This window comes from Cynocephalus volans, chromosome 13 (assembly GCF_027409185.1).
Source record: "Cynocephalus volans isolate mCynVol1 chromosome 13, mCynVol1.pri, whole genome shotgun sequence".
Taxonomy (NCBI): domain Eukaryota; kingdom Metazoa; phylum Chordata; class Mammalia; order Dermoptera; family Cynocephalidae; genus Cynocephalus; species Cynocephalus volans.
The window spans coordinates 43,864,872-43,870,715 of record NC_084472.1 but is presented as its reverse complement, the minus strand read 5'-3'; the positions used below and the strand labels follow the sequence as shown (position 1 = coordinate 43,870,715).

The window sequence follows — 5,844 nt, the reverse complement described above, 5'->3', positions numbered from 1 at the left end:
TGTGGGGTGTCAGCGCAGTGCCTGCTGCTGGGTGAGGGCTCAAGAAATAGGAGCAGTACGGTGTGAGCATCCCTGATCCAAAAATTCGAAATCCAAAATGCTCCAAAATCTGGAACTTTTTGAGCATCAATAGGACACCACACGTGGAAAATTCCACACCTGACACATTATTTTTTCAATGTTAATTGTATGTCATATTTTTTACTTATGTGTGAGTAACTGTAAGAAAATGATTGCTTATCAGTAGCATATAAATCAGAGTCAGGAATAATGGCGATATCAAATAACCACAGATTGTCCACATGGTTGGCTGAGATAGTGACACTTTTGCTTACTGATGGTTCAGTAGACACAAACTGTGTTTCATACAAAAAATTATTAAAATTATTGTATAAAATTACCTTCAGGCTATGTGTATAAGGTATATGTGAAATAGAAATGTATTTTGTGTTTATTTTATTTTATTTTGGGGGGTGCTGCCGACTGGTATGGGGATCCAAACAATTTTGTGTTTAGACTTGAGTCCCACCCCCAAGATATCTCATTATGTACATGCAAATCTTCCAAAATCTGAAGAAAATTAGAAATCTGAAACACTTCTGGTCCCAAGCATTTTGGATAAGGGATACTCACTCAACCTGTAGTAAGAGTAGTAGTAGATTTCAGTGCTTTATGCCAGGAGCCAGGCTCAGTGGATGAAATCATGAAAGAGCTTTCTCTTGCACAGTTCACCATTTTCCATACCATTCCTTGGGCTCTTTCCAGCACTGAATCAAATCTTGAGCCAATCCCCTAATTTTTCTGGTCACACCCAGGTATTAATGAATGGCTTTGTTTTTAGGTATTGAAAGTGCAGCCCAGTTTAAAGTCCAAATCTCAAGCTCATTCAGTCTCAAGTTTCAGCTTCCTTCACCACCATGATCCCTGCCCAGGTTTGGTCCCTGCAGCAGAGCATGGGGCAGGGATGGCATCTCTTCTCTCTGCTTGCTCCTTTCCTTCCCTCTTGCCAGCTCTTTCTTCTGGACCCTCCAGGATCAGGTGCAGGAGGGAGTTAGTGGTCTAGTGCCTCTGGAGGTTTGGGCACCTTGGAGGTTAGAGAGGCAGTGGGCCATGGCAAAAAGCTGTGGAGTTAAACATGCCTAGTCTCAGACCTCTTGGTGCCTCAGTTTTTCCCACTATACAATGGGGCAATGACACCTGCTTCACAGAGGAATTATGAACATTTGTGATAAAGTATGCACAGTGACCAAGATATTGTAGGTGCTTAACTGATGGTAGCAATTTTTAAGAGGCTGAGTCTCCCATTAGAGTTTTTCATAGCAGAGGTCTGCTATCCTCTATGGTATGAGGTAGCCCTGCCTCCAGGCTCCAGAGCCTTGACCAGTCCTTTAACCGCAGTTACATCCCACCTCACTGCTCCCACCCCACCACAGTGACAGCACTTGTTGGTCAAGAGCACTGGAAAATGACTGCAGTTTCTATAATGGCTGTGATTATGGAATGGTGCGATATTTTAATTAGTTATAAGTCTATGAATATAAATTATTTTAAAGCTCTTTCCAGATTTGCAGTGCCACGTGAACATTAAGATGGTTTTCATGACCACCAGGCCCAGACGCTGCCCGTCCCAGTGGATGAGGATCCTTGGGTTCTGTGTGGGTATCAGGAGCATGGGTCTCATTAGCTTTCTCTTTTGGTGCTTTCTTTGGGGCTGTTACCACCTCACCACCTCTGAGTTTCTCTTGGATTTTAATCCCCTAGGGGAAGAAACATCTTCACGGAAAAAACTGTCTTTGCCAGGGCATTGAACCCAGGCCAGCAGCGTAGCAGAAGATATACTGCCACTCCTTTTCCTTCCCCAGAGGTAGCGCTTCTGGCCCCGACACTGCCCTCTCTGAGTGTGTGCGATCACCTGAGAGTCAAGGCGAGAGGAGCTGGGGTGGGAGGTCCCATTGCTATAAAAGTTTGGCTAACTCATGGTCTAGGGGTGCTAAGAAGCTCGTTTACAAGAGAGATACATTCCAGCCAAACCCTCTAAATGTAGCAGAGGCGTGTTCTTACTAAAGAGGACCAATGCATTGAACCAAGGGCTTCTGTGTATTTTGTCCAGAAAGCGGGATGTTCTGTGGTGACTAAGCTCAAGTTGAGGCTGGAGAGGTGATACCAGGCAGCCGACTCTTCTGACTTTCCAAACTGATAAATACTACTTGAGGAGCCTCTCATTTTAGAGCATCTGGAAAATGTTCTGTTCACAAATCCTAGGAAGTGATAAGTACTTGATATGTGGCTTGGGGCCAGGAATTTTGACCTTCAGCCATGGTCTCCCCACATAGCATCTGTATGGAGGAGGAGGAGGACACCCAGGGAGTTTTGCCCAGGTTACCCCAGAGGCAGCCCCCTGGAGCATGGGGAAGGGTGTCTGATCAGCCCAGTACTCCCCAAGGTGACATGATGAGGCTTTGCTTTCCTTCTGCAGGGAAGAGTGTGCTGGCCCAGGGGACATGGGCCTTTGTCACAGAGCTGACTAATGGTCCAACTCAGGGCACATTCTTTTTCTCTCTCTGACAATAGGCCCCATTGCTTGCCCAGGGAAGGAAGATCAGGCCATCCCCCAAACCCTCCCCCATATTTCTAATGACCCTTAAAAAATGCCACAGGGAAGCAGTTCTGCTCAGCTTCCCAGGATAATTAGGGCCTACCCTGCAGCAAGTGAAAAGAAGAGCAGGCCATATCCTCCAGTGGCACTGCAGCTACCTGGCTTGAAGGTTGCAAATGCCTTCTACTTGCAAAAGCCAATGCCCACCCTTCCCCCCACAGAGGCCTGTTACCCCTTAGGAGCTTGGGCATTCCCCAGCGGGAACCCTAGTGTCTGGGACCCTCATAGGGAGCAAGGTTGAACTTATTTCCCAAGGGCCTGGGCAGTGTGGCCTTTGGGTCTTGGAGCAAACAGCTCCAGCCAGAACCCACAAGTATCCCATGGATGGTTTAGGTTTCCTTCCTCCCCTTCATAAAAATACTAAAGCTATCGTTTATTGAGCATGCACTAGGTGCGAAATGCTCTAAATGAATTAGCTCTTTGAAAGCACACAATAATCCTATAAGGAAGATACTAGCATAACTATTTTAATGCTGATTTTAACACGTGTAGAAACTGAGATTTAGCAAGACAAAGTGACCAAAGCACATAAAGCACCCATCCATATTGCTACATAGACATCACATTCATTCATTTTAGCTGCTACATAGAATTTCATTGTGTGACTATCCATAGTGTATCAGTCTTTGGTGGTAACTACTTTTATGGTTAGTGTGCACCCTCCTAGAACTTTTTCTGTGCCTGGACATATGCTTAGGTCCATGTAAGGCAAAGGTCCATATTTATGTGTGTATGTGTGTGCCCTAGATTGTAAACTCCCTGTGTGTAGAAATTTTTTGAAACTTTTGATCACTGTTGTATTCTCAGCACTTACAAATATGCCTGGCACACAGTAGGTACTCAATATATATTTGTTAAATGAATATGTAAATACATAATTATGTTTTGTGGAGTTTAAAAAGTCATACTGTATTTTCTGTAAGTGCTTGGCTTTCTTTGCTTAACTGAATGCCTTTGCATGTCAGTGCATAGAGATCTTCCTCATTCTTTTTCACTGCTCCATAATACCCCACAGATCATCCAACAGTTCCGTTGCCAATGGGCATTTAGGCTGTGTCTATTTCTTTTGCTGCCACAACTCTGAGACTAATAACCTTGAACTCATCTCCTGGAGCACAAATGTGAGAGACTAGAAGTGAAGAACATGCCTAGAAGTGAATTTTCTAGGTCTTATAAACCGCATCATCATCATCATCATCATCATCATCATCATCATCATCATCATCACCATTATTATTATTATATTGCCCAATTGCTCTGCAAAGTTTTTATTTTTTAAATTTATTTTAACTTATTTTTAATTGAAACATGATTGTACATATCTGTGGGGTACAGTGTTGAATATCAATACCTGTGTGCAATATGTGATGCTTAAATCAACATAATTACTATATTTGTCATTACACAATGTAATCATTTTTTGTGGCCCTTTACCGATTTCTCACTATCCCCCCTACCACTCCCCCTTTCCCACCCCTGCTGGCCTCGGTCCCATTCTCTACTTTTGAAAGTTCAATCAATTATTGTGATTGTCGTGTCTTTCTTTTTTATTTATTTATTTATTTATTTATTTATTTATTTATTTATTTATTTATTTATTTATTTATTTATTTATTTATTTATTTATTTATTTTTAGCTCTCACTTAGGAGTGAAGTCATGGTATTTCCCTTTCTGTGCCTGGCCTATTTCACTTAACATAATGTTCTCTAAGTTCACGGTATTTCCCTTTCTGTGCCTGGCCTATTTCACTTAACATAATGTTCTCTAAGTTCATCTGTAAAAATATGGAACACTTCATGAATTTGCATGTCATCCTTGCACAGAGGCCATGCTAATCTGTGTATCATTCCCATTTTAGTATGTGTGTTGCCTAAGTGAACACTCTCCAAAGTTTTAAAAAACCCATTTACACTCCTAAAAGGAGTGTGTAATCACTCCCACTTATCCAATCAATGTCTGACACTATCTGGTAATGGGAAGTGGTATCATATTGTGTATAACCTTGCATTTCCCTAATTTGTCATTGAGGTTCAGTCAACAATTTCCCCTTTTTCATTGCAATAAATGTTTATTCTTCTAACCCCTTTTTCATTTCAATAAATCTTTATTTTTCTAATACTAAGTGATATCTGTTTTTAAAATATCAGGGTTTTTTTTGTTTTTTGTTTTTTGCAGGTATGTAGTAATAAAATTGATCTGTATGTTGATTTTTGTCTTAGTCTTTTCAGATGCTATAATGAAATACCATAAACTGGGTGGTTTATAAACAATAGAAATTTATTCCTCACAGTTCAAGAGTCTGGGAAGAGGCACTGACAGATTCAGTGTCTGGTGACGGCTTTCTGGTTCATAGATGGCTTCTACCTGTATTCTCATGTGGTGGAAGAGACAACTGAGTTCCTTGGTGCTTCTTTTTTAAGGGCACTAATCCCAATCATGCGGCTCTGCCCCCATGATCTAATTACCTCTCAAAGGCCCACCTCCTAAGATCATCACCTTGGGGTTTAGGATTTCAGCATATGAAATTTGGAGTGATATAAACATTCAGACCATTGCAATCTTATAACTAACAACCTTCCTATTCTTATTTATTCTAACACATTGCTATGAATTTTTTTAGATCTGCTTAGAAGATTATATTACATTCAAATAATGACAGTTTTGTTTCTTCCTTTCTAATTTTTGTACCCTTTATTTCTTTTTCTTGTCTTAATATACTGGCTAGGGACATCCAGTACAGAGCTGAATAGAAGCAGAGATGGTGGATAGCCTTGTTATTATTCCTGATATTAAAGGGAATGCTTCCAATACATCACCAGTATCATGGTAGCTGTATGTTAGATGACCTTTATTGGGTTAGGGAAGTTCCTTTCAGTTCTTAGTTTGCTAGGAGCTTAATCAGGAATATCTGTTAACTTCTATCAGGTGCTTCCCTCCCTCTTCTGAGATGATTATATGATTAGTCTTCTCTAATCCATTACACTGGTGAATTACACTAGCAGATTAATGTTAAGCCAATTTTTCCAATTCCTTGGAAAAATTCAACTTGATAATGATATATATTTTAAAAATATATTTCTATATTTGGTTTGTCAACTATTTTTCAGCTCTTTTGCATCTTTATTCATGAGTGAGATTGGCCTGTAATTTTCCTTTTTCAGACTTTTCTAGTCTGAGGTTTTTATT

At 40.6% G+C, this 5,844-nt stretch overlaps 1 non-coding gene across 1 annotated transcript; it reads right to left on the bottom strand.

Annotated features, from left to right (window-relative positions):
• Positions 1-4,436: 4,436 nt before the first annotated feature.
• On the bottom strand, positions 4,437-4,540 carry LOC134362247 (U6 spliceosomal RNA). Its single transcript, XR_010021529.1, has one exon. It is a non-coding gene; the product is annotated as a U6 spliceosomal RNA (small nuclear RNA).
• Between the last annotated feature and the right edge of the window lie 1,304 nt (positions 4,541-5,844).